The sequence below is a fragment of the Ambystoma mexicanum genome, chromosome 6q (genome assembly GCF_040938575.1).
Source record: "Ambystoma mexicanum isolate Mex_15411 chromosome 6q, UKY_AmexF1_1, whole genome shotgun sequence".
In the NCBI taxonomy this organism is placed as follows: Eukaryota; Metazoa; Chordata; class Amphibia; order Caudata; family Ambystomatidae; genus Ambystoma; species Ambystoma mexicanum.
Genome location: NC_090937.1, coordinates 1,234,360,161 through 1,234,375,450, shown reverse-complemented (window position 1 = coordinate 1,234,375,450; position 15,290 = coordinate 1,234,360,161).

Below are 15,290 nucleotides of genomic sequence, written 5' to 3'. Positions count from 1 at the left end.
TGATCCGTGCCTGTCCATTAGTATCCAAATTACTTGCCCAACCAAGTATTTGGTTCATTTCTTTGGGGGTTTCTATGAACAACAGTGTGTCAAGTGGAGGTTCTACTCAGGTCTCACTCGCAGAAAATTCCTCCTCAACGTGACGCCTATCCTTACTCCCCAAGTTGTGAGGTGGCCAGGTGTCGTTTGCCTTTGCGATACTCTCTTCATGTATTGCTAGGTTAGAGTGAACAACTTCCTGTATAGCTGACCCTTTCATAACTCTTATAATGGTTGATACGGGGGGCAAGGAGCTGGTTACTATTTTAGGTGAAATCAAGCTGGTTGCTTCTTCCTGAGGCAAGACCGCAGTCTTCTTGCTTTCAATACTAGGAAAGAAGCTATGCAGTTGGGATTGTTGCTTATCGGAGTGGGTCCGAGACAGTTTTACAGGCTGGACCTGCACATTGCCACTTTTCAGTGCCTTAATCTGGAGATATTTCTTGCTTTCTTCATTTAATTCCAGAAGATTTAGTGCAAGGTCATCGGTGCTCACCCCCATTTCCTCGTTTGGGTTAATCACCACCGCCTTAGAATTACACGAGAGGGTTTCTTTCATGCCTTTCATTTTGCCTTCTTCTGATTGATTTTAGCGAGGTTTAGCCGTTTTTGAGCTCTCAGGAAGGACTTACTTGCCTTCCGTGAAATAAACTGCCTTCCCCCTTGTACTGTACAATCCCCATCTTGCTCCTTTTTAACAGCGGGGATGCTTTTGGGTCAGTGGAAGCCTGTGAGTCAATAATGTCAGTCAGTGGAGAAGGACTATCTGGGGAGCAAGAAGACTCAATGTTAGTCCCCATTACCCCACAACGGTGCTCTGGGCTCACAATAACAAAAGTTGTTCTTCCTGAAACAAACGATCATGATGAAGTTTAGCTACCTCCAAAAGATCAATTGAATCATTACTGCCCTGCTCTATTCGAGACGTATTAACTCCTTGCAACACTTGTGAGTAAGATCTTTGGGGAGGGTAAGCGAAACTTGCCACGTGATCCGTTTGTGTTCCCTGGGACTTAGATAGCAAGATGGGGACAACAGGTTTTGCAACTGGAGCAATGCTTGCTATCATTCTTTCACATTTAGAAAGATAAAATGCTTTCGATTGTTCCTCAGCCAATATGATGCCTTCAAGTTTGACAATTCTTTCTTTCATAAATGATAGAGAGCCCTGCATTTCCCTTAGAGAGCAGTGAGTTAATTTGTGGCCCTTGCCAAGCAGATTGAGTATTCTCGAAATCACTGGAAAGTTAAAGGGGTCAACCTGTGGGAAAATGCCAGAGGGAGAATCCTCAGGGGTCGACGATGCTCTTACATCCCCTTTTGGAGCAACATAACCGGCACCGTCTTTCCCTGATATCACGGACTCCAACTGGGGAGGTCTAAGAGACACCATATCCTCTGCATATCCACTGTTGTTGACACCAGCGCTCAAATTCGCATAGCCTCCCAAGGCCTGGGATGGAACATCACAGGACTCCCTTCCCCGATCACCAATGTCTTTGGGACTAAGGTCTTCGGGAAGGTGAAAGTGCACTTGTTCACGAAACGGATAAGACCTCGAAGCAGGCGAGGAAGGGCCAAGTGAAAGGCGTACGCGTTTCCCTAACTCACTCATAATTGTTGGTGCTAGCATTGATGTATCCGAAACATGCTCAAAACCCTCCATAGCTTCCCTTGGAGTGCCATTCCATCCAAGACCCTTTGAGTACTCACATGCTATCTGCCCATGATTCTCCTTAGCATCTTGAACAGAGAAAGATGATTGACCACGGGCTCGGGGTGCCACACTTGATGGTAACTCCATTCCGAGAGCCAAACATGGCTGAGGAGGGAGAGATGGAGCCTCCGCATCCTCAAGCGGCACAGGCAGCTCTTTAAAAGTGGGTATTGATATCGATAATAGTGATTTTTTACACGGAGGCAGCAAAGGTAGGGTGCTGTTAAGCAGCTTGTGCACTGAGCTCTTTCCAAGCACCTTAGCTGAGTTGCCAGCTTTGTTGCCACTTCCCAACGCCAGACTCATTGCCTACTTCATGTCAACCAAAGTAAACAGAGGCCGACACCAAGGCAGCCACCAACGAGCGAGGACTAGTCAAGAAAGAGAAGACAAAAAAAGAAAAATACTGTGGTTCCTTTTAAAGCCAGTCAACCTTCCACTATTGGAACCCAAGACCAATTTTTCAAAGAAGCTCCCACCCCGCACTCCCACTCGTGAAATAAGGTCCTGTGGGTAATAGCAGAAAAACAACCCAAGGTACAGCAAACTCAGCAATAAAATGCTAGCTATACAGATCAAAGAAGGCAAAACAAATAGCTGATCTACTCAGTGGTGGCGTTTGCCTACACCACACTTCCTAACGGGTGTGTGACATTCAGGGAGTTCGTTTTCAATGGTAACTCTCCCAGACACAGAACTCAAAGAACATCAGAATGCTAACAGTGCAAAGATCACAATTGCAATACACCATTAAGCGTGTGCTCTTTAGCATTTTAATGAGAATACGGAAGATCTTGACCATAGGAAATTTAAAGTGAGGAAAGCATATAAATAGCGTATAGATATAACCGTCAAAAGAACAGTCTGATGTAATTTGAACTAAATAGACAAATAGCAAATAGATACATCTTCTTATACCTTATAGGATTCCAAAGGAAGTTGGGATGATTTTGAAGAGGACAACCATATTTGTTGATTAACTTAAGCACTTCCTGCAAATAAGAAATTTGACTGGCCATAAGTGTGCTAGAAAACTGCTCATGCCTATATTAGATGTAAGTGATAGATTGGTTATGTTTTGTTCAGTTCTGATATGTACACCATAATAAACTGTATATAATTGCCCTAAGTGCTGTTGGACAATTAATTGACAGCCCTAACAATGTCTAAACATGAATTAGAAATTATAATGATAGGATGGCGTATTCTGGAAGTATAAAACTCTTTGACATTCTCTGAACCACTATGTTATGTAATGCTTGTTTTTATCAATTTTTTTTAGATATTGCAAAAACAGTATGGGGTACATGAAAGTATTATTACTACATTGAAGAAATGTGTCTGTCCTGAAGAAGGCTGTGAGAATGATGGTCGAACAGTCATTAGAGATAGTGGGCCTCATTACGACCCAGGCACTAAGTGGTTAACAGCGCCGTAAAAGGCTGCGGCGCCGTTAACCACTTAGCGCCTTACTACGAGGTCCCTTTGCGGGACCCTACCTGAACGGCTGGTCTGGACCAGCCGTTAAAGTAGGGACCCGCAAAGGGACCTCACAGGCAATTACGGTACCGCAATTTGCGGTACCATAATTACCGCCTTCCCCATTCCAATTGAGCCTTATGGGGCAAAAATGGGAATGGGGAAGGGCCAAGGTGAAATGGGGAAATACCGCCCCGCCAACCTTGGAATTGGGCGGTATTTCCCCATTTCACCATGGCGGACTCGTTACAACACCGGCACCAACCATGGTGCTAATAGCGCCATGGTTTAGCGCCGGTGTTGTAATGAGGGCCAGTGTCTCATATAACCTAAAGGCCAAAACATGTCAACACATCTGAAAGACTAGAGAACAACAAGAGTTTTTTGTAATATCTACAACTTCGCTGTAGATTTACTGATTTATTAAAATCGACCCCGTGATTAATTATGTTGTTGTTTTTAAGAATGCATTGAGTAATACCATGTATAGGTTATATTTAAATATGTATTTTTACATTTCATAAAAATTGTTTTTTAGTCAAACATAAGAGTGGTTCTAAGATATGGGTCACAAAGATCTAACGTATTGCCTGATCAAGATATGCATGATAACATGCTAACAGTGTTACCAATCCTGATCCTAACTGGCGTAGAGGGGGGTAATCTTGTTCTCACATTTATATAGATACTGCATGTAGTGGAACATAAAATTGGATCCCCTGTCAGAGATAACTTCCTTAGGAAAACCTACCTTGGTAAAAATACCAAGTAGGGCTTTAACCACAGCCTGAGCTGTAACAGTTCTCATAGGTATGGCTTCAGGATACCTATTAGCATGGTCGACTACAACCAGGATAAACCTGTTACCTAAAGATTTTGGAGGTTGTAAGGGGCCAACAATGTCTATTCCTTCCCTCTCAAATGGGGCTCCCACCGCTGGGAGAGGCACCAAGGGTGCCACATTCTTGGCTCCACTCTTGTCAGAGATTTGGCAAGTGTGACAGCTCCTACAGAACTTATCTACATCAGACCCCAACTTAGGCCAGTAGAAATATAAAGAGAGCCATTCCTTGGTCTTCTTGAAACTTAAGTGACCAGCCAAAGGTATCTCATGTGCTAACTGTAGGAACTGGAGTCTGCTTTCAAGAGGCACTACATGTCTTCTGTAGTCCCCTGGGATAGACTCAGTCGGTTCACTGTAGAAGAGGCCATCTTCTCAGTACAACCTGTGCTTCCCTGGCTCTTGCCCATCCAGCTGGGAAGCTGCCTGTTGGTGAAGACCTTCAAGAGTAGGACACTCTCCTTGATCTCTGCTGAAGTCTGCCATATAGGGTCCACCTTCTGCCAGTAAAGACTGCAGCTCAGGATGGTCTGCAGGATCCAGATCTCCAACAGGAGCATGGTCCTCTTCCAGCTCTGATTCCTCAGCAGCTGATTCAACCACACAAGGTTGTTCCACACACACAGCCTCAGCTGGAGGAGGAGTCACAGTTGTGACTTTGGCAGTCCTCTCGGGGATGTCCTTGTTGGTAGCGCAGGAGTGCTGGCTGGTTTCTTTCCTGGAGGTTTTAGGTTTCCCCTTTTGTTCCTCCTTTCTTGAAATTGCAGTCAGTAAGTCCAGTGGTTTGGGAGTTATACTTTCCTCTATAATCTCCTCTTGAGAGCCATGTAAGGTACTATCTCTGGCCTTCCCAGTCTGCTCCTGTTTCCTTTTGCTGGGAGGCCTGGGGGTGTATGATACAACTCAGAGAGTTTGTAAGTCATTCCCCAACAGGACCCTACCAGGCACTTCACTCTGCACACATACAGGTATCTTGACAGTCATGTCATTGCTCTGGATGAGAGCTGGTAACTGTGGAAGCATTTGGACAGGACCTCCAGCAAGCTTAGTTAGGTAGTTAGGTGCCTTAGCAACATCCTCTACCTTGAAAAATGATTCAACAACTACAGTAATGCTGGCCCATTTTTTCTGATGGCAGGAGTATCCTACCGATTCACAAGAACACTGTCTTTGTAATACTCTTTAGTATTCTCTGGAATGGAGTTGTAAACATCTAAGTTCTGCTGTTCCCACAGACCCAGGGATACTAAAGAAACACTGGCTGAGACTTTCATGGGTTCCTCAGTCAGTAAGTGAATGTTTCCACTTGCCATTGGTACTTCATCCTCTGGGGAGAAGGCTAAGGAGACAGTGTGGATCCATGAAGGTTTACCCTTACATCTGGGATCCCCTTTCACATGGTCAATTAACCCGCAGACATAACATTTACCAAATGTATTTATGAATGGGGGTTTGTTCTGACCTCCCTCTGGTTTGGCACTAGGAGATACACTCGCCTGATTCAGATTCTCCTGTTGCTTACCCTTGTTACATTTGGGGCCCTCTTTTGGAGTGGAGGTATTGGAATTCTCATTGTTATCTTTCTTGTGCTGCTTTCCCTGAACCTTCTTCTGAGTTGCCCCAAAATCCTTGTGAGTAGCCCTGTTGGCAATCCACAAGTCAGCAGCCCTTGCTAACTTCTTTGGATCAATCCCCTTAGAGTCAGCCAAGTTGTGTCTCAGCTCAGGAGAGCTGAACAGAGCAGGCATCATTAATAGATTCCAACATAAACAGATTTTTCATACCTTCTTAAGTGTTAACTCTGTAACCCTTAACCCACCCATCTAAGTTTTTCAAGCCCAAGGGGTACCATCATGCTTTTAGAGAGTACTAAACCTCTGAAGATACTGGGAAGGGGTCTTCTCAAAACCTAGCTATCAAATCTAGTTTCACACTTTCATACTCTTTTCTGTCTAGATCCCCCAACTCCATTGCCACATCAGTTTCAACAGGGGATGGCCTAGAAAAAAGCCAAGGAATCAGCTGATTCCCTGTGATGTTTTGAACCCCATGGTTATATTCAAAAGCAGCCAACCAATCCAAAATATCAAGCTTAACCTTATATATACTTACTGCATTTTTGGCCATGCAAGGTTTCTTAGGAATGGAAGACCTAGAAGACTCTGTGAGAGAACCAGTTTCAAGCGACAACTGTTTCATTTCAAGTGCATAATTCAACTCCATTTCTCTTAGTTTAAGTTCTTGATGTTTGCTTTCAGTTTGGGCTTGAATTATTTTAAAGTCTAACTCAAACCTCATTCTTTCCAAAGAGACAACTTCAGGACTTAGTGTTGGACCTGAGGGGGTCCCTGTGGTCAAAGGTTGAGGCCTATGAACAGCTGGAGGTAAAACAGGGCCTACGTTTTGAGACTCTTCTGCCTCATCTAACTCATCCATAACATTTGAGCTGGGCTCTGAAAAATTATCACCCTCATCAATATTTTCCATATTTCCTGCAGGGGTAGGTGTTTCAGACCCACTCCTCAGACTTTGATATTCCAACAACTTTTCTAGCAATTCAACCTTTTTGCCTTTTACAGTGAGGGTCCTCGCTTTACACATATCTCTCAATTGATCAACTGTTAAAGTGACTAGGGTCTCCTGTCTGTAGCTTTCCATATCAGGCATGATTGAACAATTGCTTCTCTAGTGTTGCTTAGCCTTGTGAGGGTTATTTGAACAAAGGTAAGAGTAGCACTCTAAATGTAACAAGTATACTTTATCCTCACCACTGTACACCAGTGTTTGGCAGAATCACATGCTGTTCCCTTGGTGAACACTACATGCAATTAAGACTACAAGTGTCAGTACAATTTCACCTTTGGTACAAGCCTGTACTAGAAGGGAAGAAGTTAACCTTGAAGGGCTTCTCTGTCGATGGAGTTTCAGGCAATTCGGACCTGCAGAAGGGCTTCACCGGTCATCCAGGAGTTCCAGCAGTCTTCTTCCTTCAGCTCGTCTTCAGTTCTTTCGTTCCAGTGGTCGACTCTGCTTTACAAGTCCCAGAGACCTGCTTTTAAATAGTTTCACCCCATTCATTCCAGCCTGGCTGTCACTCACACAGCAGGGTGGCTGTCGTTGCTGGACAGCCACCCAGCCAATCACGGCAGAGTGCATTTAGGTCTCTTAGGAAACTAAGCACAGGGAGTTTCGGGCACCTCCCTCACATCCTGTCCACCCCAGACACTCAGGCGCCAGAGGAGGGCTTCAGCACTTCAGCACTGAAGCCTGCTAAAAGCCAACGAACAAAGGGACCAAATCTGGTTTGGCGCTCAGAGTTAAACACAAGAAGGACCTTTCCAAAAAGAAACGGCAAAAAACATGGCTGACCCGATTTTTAGCTACCGTTGCTCACGGTCGGGAAAACAGTTTGATGGTAGTTTGATCTAAATCACTGCCACCAGCCATTTCAAGTAGGAAAGGGTGACTTTGACTGTTACATGAGTGTTTTGACTCAGGGGATGCTGGGCAACCCCTCCAGCACTCTATAGGAAGATAGTGTGTGCTGGGTCTGTAAATTTAAAGAGACTAGTAAAGTCAATTTAACTTTACATGCTCTGGGAGACAGTAGTCAGTCCAAGAGAAGGTATTGAAACCTCGGGACATCCCTAGGCCACTGCACTGAAGGTGCTGTGCAACACACAGAAACAGATGATGCCTATGGATTTGTTTTAAAACTCCATAACCAAAGAACACAAATGTAAAACACACATCAAAATACATGGAAGAGTGGGAACAAGGCTCATACTCTTCCAAGGTAGACAAATCAAATCCTAGAAATCCAGCAAAGTTGCTGGGGGTCTCAAAAGTTAAGGAAAAGTAGCACAATCTTGAGAATTCTCCCTAACACGGTGTCATCAGCATAGTTGTTGATGGATATGCTGATGCCATCCAGTAGGTCAAATAGGGGTTTGGTGAATATGTTGTACAGGGAGGGGGAGGCACAAGAGCCTTGAGGGAGGCCACAAGGTATGGGGATATGCAGGGCACTCGCAATGACAGAGAAGACTCTCATGGATCTGCCCTCTAGAAGAGATGCTATCCAGGCTGTGGCTTTGTAGGAGGAGTTGGCAGAGATGGTGAGATGGTGACAGAGGGCCTCATGGTCTGCTATGTCGAAAGAGGCCATCAGGGACACCACTGTGTGAAAACAAAATCAGAATATCGAGGCTGAGTACCCCAAAGGAAATACACCGAACACGGGTTACAAAGGAACATACAAAGTACTTTATTTCATACTGAATCCAGTTACAAAAACAGAGCAAAATCAGATAGCTATCGGCCCTCAGTGCAACACAACGAACTCCAGCGTGGTTCAGTGTGTTCAGTGAGAGACGCTGTACATTAGAATGCATTGGCTTTTTATACACTTTGTGGGCCCGATGTCCAACCCCACCTCAGGTTAATATTCCACTTAATACATCACCGATCTAGGGTTCATGCCAAGTCTTGAACAACCGCATATAACCGGTTTGCTTTTAATACATGTATCAACAAGCCTAGACAGCAACTGTGTGATCTGGGATTTTCCATGTTAGTCTTCTTAAACATTAATACAATGTAGTTAAACAAGTGTTCTATGTTCAGTATTTGAATACATTGTTTTTATAGTATACTCGTGGATTAGTTTCTTTACACGAGTAATCCCTTACACACGAGTCAACGAAGGACAAGGTCTCAGTTGACAACCTCAACAAGTGGCCTGCAGGCAAGTTACATATTAGCTATGTACAGAGGTCAAGACGGCCATGTTGTATTTTGGAATGACATTGTCCACCATTTTGACCCACAAGGTGACTTTTACGAAGCAAATCCTAAAATGGCGGAATGGCCTAAAATGGCGGCTTACATTGATTTTAAGGTCAGGACCTTGCAACACGGATTCTTTCGCAAGCGACTTTCGAGCAGCTTGGCGTAGGCCAATATACATATATTTATTGCAATAGGAGGCACGATATCATTTCTCTTTTGACAACTGAAGCCCACCTGCAGCAGGCAAGGCAGAGACACAGACAGCCTTGGGCCAGGCATTGTCAGACATTGGGCTGCAGCAGTGACTAAATATTTTTCTTTTTTATACATTTACATTTTTTAATTTTTTGAAAGAGGATTTCTGTGATTTTGTTTTGTGCTAATGTTTTAATGGTTTACGTTCTGTGTGCATTGGTTCGATTGGATTCATGTGGTTATGTTAGTTTCCCTGTGTAATTCACTTTCTCAGACGATCATGTCTGTGTGCATTCATTTTTTGGAAGGCATGTCACGCTGGGCTGTTTAGATGGTTGCATGTGGCATACCCATGTGGTATGCTTTTCAGGATTCATGAATTCTCACTCAGCATCTCATTGTTTTTTCAGTTGACAAGATTTGGTGTAGCATGTGTCCATGCATCTGCTCACGGTTCAGGTATGATTCTGTGTTACATGTGCACATTGCCAACAAGCACCATGCATGCTGTATGCAGGTGTCAGGCTCAAAGCCATGCACTTATGGACTTTGTTGCTCGTTGATTTTGGAAATGTCAGTGTTGGTCAGTGTAATTCTCAGTATATGTAATATGAATGTGTGTGCTGTCTGATTTGGCCTTTTGTGCAGAGTTGCATTCATTTCACACACCGTGACTGCAGATGCATGTATTAAACACACAATATCACTTTGACATCTGTAGGGCAGATGAGTGTGTGCGTCGGGTTGTTTGAAGCTGTACATGTGCTTCAGGTGAATGTGTGGCAACAGCACCACAGGTGTCTCCAATGAATGTAGTAATTGATGTCTCCATTGCGTACATCATGGGAGACACATCTGTTTAGGATTGGGATCTGAATGACTGGTGTACAAGGGTGAGTGGGGATGTGATGGCTCACCCAACCCTCAGACTTCTAGCGGCGTTGATAGGACACAGTCATGTGGATGAGCTGTTACACTCAGGTGGTATTCCTCTAATATATTTGGTGTGACGGGCCATGTGAAGTCAATTTCCTCAGGAGGGGTGTAATGGTGAACCAGTAGTTACACAGACCATACAGTGTCACTGTCGGTAATGAAGGGAGTGCCCAATCTGCCTTTCAACAACTATTGTGGTCACTCATTTTGTACACACCACCCACAGGTTATAGTTTGAATGATGTGTGAACAATGTTCCTTCGCAAGATGCAGTATGGTGTTGTGGCTACACACTGGAAGTGGGTCCACTTCAAGTGGATTTTGATGGGGTATTGGGCTGAGTAGGGACATGCAGAGGTTGGGGAATTTGAGAAATAGGGCTGAGTTATTTTGGGATGCCGACCCAGGAGGCCCCTGCCTGGTGTAGCCCTGTTCAGACCCCAAGTCCCAACATTGATGCCTTCTCTGTGCCTGAGCGTCCATCTTCTGGGCTTTGTTGGTACTCACATTCCATTCTGACCATTTGGTTCAGCTTGTTGGGTGCCAGGACTGATGACCCATTATGTCATGGTCCAACTCGCAGTGCCCAGCCAGCTCTTCCCCTGGCACCCCTGCCAGGGGCACGGTTGCACATGACCCACAGCTTCCATTCTCACTTCAGCGTCACTCTGTCCTCAGGGTAATTGGACAACACCTGCATTAGGGGTAACCAGGCCTTCTGTGGGGTGGTTGGCTTCCTGCCTTCATATTGCACAGGTACAGGGGCAGGGGGGCATCAACCAACTGCACCACACAACCACTACCTGAGGTGGACAATTCTCATCCACAATTGTGTCCCCACAGTGGGGGTGCTAATTGAGACAGACAAGAGAAAAATGTTGGCTCAACCATATGCCCTGTTCTTTTATTCCAGGGGGGTTCATGGGTGCAGGGTTGTGAGGATTTGGGGTGCACCTTGTGTGTGCTAGTGCTTTGAGGGGGGGTTCCTGGGTGTGAAGTTATGTGTGTGGTTTAGTGATTGGTGGTTGTACAGAGAGAAGGATAAGTGGGTGTTGGTGCACTTTCCATGTGGGGGCCTCAGATTGGTGGGTGTGCAGGGGGTAGGATTAATTGGTGTAGGCTGACTTTGCATGTGGGGTACAGGGAGCAGGATTAATTGTTGTAGGCTGACTTTGCATGTGGGGGCTCATAGTGGTGGGTGTACAGGGTGTAAGAATATTGGGTGTAGATGCACTTGCATGTGGGGGGCTAAGATTGGTGGATGTGCAGGGAGTATGAATGGTGTGTGTAGGTGCACTTTGCATGTGGGGGGCTCAGATTACTGGGTGTACAGAGTGTAGGAATAATGGGTGCAGGTGAACACGGCATTTGGGGGACTCATGGACCTGTTAATGGTTAGTATGGGTGCAAGTAATGGTGATTATTGTGAGTCATTGCCATGCAATTTGTAACTTTTTTGCTGCATCTTGTGTCACGGTCACGTTCACATTGTGCTCAAAACTGTCTATTTCAGTGGGTCCTTGGTTTTCACTGGGGACGTGTTGTGTGTGTGTCAGATGCACACCTGTTTTCTTTGTACTGTAGGTCCCTGCTTGCACTTATTTCACCTTATCACGTGATGCATTTGCACCACACAATCCTAGCACATGCACTGGAACTTCTGCGGGCACTTTACACGTTTTTCTGTAGATCAGGCCCAATGCCTCACCATCAAGCTCTGAACTTAAACTATTGAGGTAATACAAATTTAGCAAAATAGGTTGGTAGTCTTCAATATGCAATGTACAGATCTTCAACAAATATGTCTCTGACACCTTTTTTGTCAATCCAGTAAGAAACTATTATAGTCTTCCAAAGGAGTTGTTAGTGGTGACTGGTGAATATTGTAAGTGGTAAGGCATAGCTGTCTTCCTTAATATGCAGAGCGCACGCACAAACTGATTAATGAGGTTTCACAGCCAAATTAAATGTTTACTTATAATGAGTACAAATGCTGCATGTGTGTACGAAAGGTGTGACAGGGTGCCTTCTGTGATGGTTTTCCGTACTTACGTATTCGTTTATTTGCAAACCACAGCGTAGTTGATGCTCAGAAGAAAAGAAATGTCTGCTAAATGGAAATAATTGAAGCATGTCCTTTACTGCTGAAAGGGAATGGGCCTCATTATAAGTATACCGGTCTGGTAAACTACCGGCACCGTTCTCACCAGACTGGCATACTCTGAGGTCTGTGAGTGGGTGCCTTTCAGCCCACAAAGTCTGACATGGCGGGCGGAACAGCACCCGCTCGCAGAGCATGACGGATGCACCGGCACCATTCATAAATGGTGCTGGTGTGTCTGTCCTCCCCTTTCCATTGTGTCCAATGGGACTCGAATGAGAATGAGGAGTAGTTTTTTCCCGCGCCCGGCAATAGGGAATTACCTGGACCACCAGGGCTGTAATGCCCCAGTAAGTCCCCATTGCCGGGCACCCGAAAATAAAATGACTCCGGCGGCAGCCGTGCCGTATTTACCAGAACGGCTACCGCCAGACTCATAATGAGGCTCTGCAAACAAATGGACTGATTGCAGGCTCATAGACTGGATAGGATCATCACTGACATTCACATTGTGGATACTGGGTGTGCACTGTTAAAAGACAAATTAGAAGCAAAAAAAGAGGTATTAGTCACTTGTGAAAAAAAGGTACATGGCAAAAGGTACATGGCAAATTCAAATGTGCAAATTAAACATTGGAGCTGTTTTTAATGTTAACTCCCTTCATGATGCAAGAGGGATTTTAGAGACAGGCTATCATCATACAAATGTCCATCGACACACGCAACCTTATCAATGCTAATAGAGTTGGTAGCCTTGGATTTTACTTGATACAGTCTGCTTAAAATTGCTTAGTCAGTTAAGTGGCAATGATAACATAAATGCAGCCACTTGACTTCCTTTGGTGTTTCTAATATCCTCTCACACCTTTTTTAAAACATCCTAGGATCGTACAAAATAGATGCTTTACTGACATAAAGTAAATCGGTAACAAAGGTGATTATTATGTTGGTGGTGCGTGTGTGTCTATGTGTGTCTGCAGGGAACACAAAGGATAGCCAATTCTGAATGTGATGTTAACAGTTGCACATACTTGGCTTCTCGCTAATCAAATACAAGGTACTGCTGCTTGAATGCTTCCCGTCTTCCCAGCTTGATAGCATATATTTCGATCCATCCCTGGAAATGTGTTGTTAGCCTGAAGTGAAAAAGTAGCAAATGACCCGTATGTGGAGAGGGTGATTTCGGTGGCAGGAAGGAACGATACCCATCTCAATATAAACCTGCTAACATGGGGTGGGCGGGCAAGGCAACAGTAATTGCATAGTGGTGGATGCGGCTGTTGTTTGTGTTTTGATTGCTATTTATGTTTGAGCAAAGTCCATATCTTGATGGAACTGTGTTTGGGCCTTTCTTTCAGTCTGGTCATTACAGCACTATTGTTATTCATACGCTTCTGCTGTTGACCCATATCTTTGAAGAGCAGATTGACCTTGCCCCATGCTTCTCGTATGGAGATATGTGAGTTATTCACTGTATATCAGTTTTAATGGTATAACTGGAACAGCACTGAAAACAGTTGTGTTACAATTTTGTCTACAGTAGATAGACGCATTTGTGCTGTCTTGTACTTGTTCTCATCATTAGTGTTTATGGGTCTTTAGTGTAACCAACATCAGACAGAAGCATTTTGTAACACATGTTCACAATGGCTCAATATGAACAAATTACTTGTCGTTTAATGGTTGCTTTACACAACCGAATAAACTTGTTTGACTGACTGAAATAATGAGAGAGGTTCGAGGTATCAATTTAAATCAGCATTGATAGAGTTAATCACGTTTTTAACAAATCTTGTGCCCAAAAGACCTTGAGCCCTTGAATGGTCTATTTTGAACAGATAAGTAAACTTTAAATATACCGTTTATTACCACCCTTTCAGTACATAAATCACCATCTACCATTATCTGCCCTGAGGCCTCATTACAAGTTGGCCTGTGCAGAATTAACTGGCCGGTATTAGCGTATACCAGCACGTTTCCGCACCAGCCAACTACAAGTTTGCTGGGGGGTTGGAGGACATGCCTCCAGCTGAGAGCTGGAGGTCATTCCGCCACCCCAATGGCAAAAATCACGGCTACTACAGCTGCCACTAATACTGGTGCCTGTAATACCGGCAACGATCCCCATGGAGTCCTGTGGGACTCCATAGAATGTGAACAATTGCTGCATACTGGACATTCCACCAGACCAGGTGCCAGTAACAGTATGTCAGTTTGCCGGTATCCTTGTGGATTTCCCACCAGGTTAATGGCAAACTCATAATGACCCATTGTGTTAAAATCATTCACTCTAAAGAATATTAAAAATAATCCTTTAAATTCAAAATGTTCCCCCAGTTGCTGTGCAATGCTGCTGTTCCATGATAATTACCAATTCAAAGTTATTCACTATTTTGTTTAAAGGTGCTAACTTCATTGGACTTTTGAATCGCAGATTGTCACTAGTCTTTCCAGTTACCCCCGATTTTGCGCAATGCTTGTGAAACAGCATTTTATCTTCCCATGCTCTCCCTCTAAATCTATAATTTTCCTCAACTATATCGATGCTGCGTTCACTACAATTCATCTTCACTTTAAATATGGGATTTCAAATATAATTGTACTTTGTAAATGTCTGTATTTTTATTTCTTTTTGCTTTTTGAGGGTGAGTTTATAAGGCCCGTTTTTAAATGTAAAACATATTAGTAAAACAAGAGGTTCAAAACATTACAGAGGACAGTGCCAGAGGGTATTAAATAATTTGAGTGGAAAATAAACCAATGAAGTAAGAGATTCTTAGGTGAAACAAACCTAAACGGACCATACAATATGAACCTACATATGTACATGACGCCTGTGAAAGTTGGTAGATGTGAGAAGTGACTGCAATCTTAACTCCGAGTCACCCATGTCATGTCATTGTTCATCCCTGCTGTGATCTGAGGTATGTGCTCATGGACTGAACAATGAAGAAGACTGAGCAGAGCCGGTCTTATGCCAGATTTTACACCTCTATTTTGCCTCTAGCAAATCACTGTAGATCTCTTAGGAGACACTTGAAAAGTGACTATAAAACTAATTCTCACCTAAGCACATTCTCATAGAAAGTCACATTACTATAGACACTGAAAAAAGATGAGCGGCTCATGTCCATGGGTGATTGATTGGGGCAGCTTTCTTTGCAACATTTTGTTATGTTTGTGCCATTCTA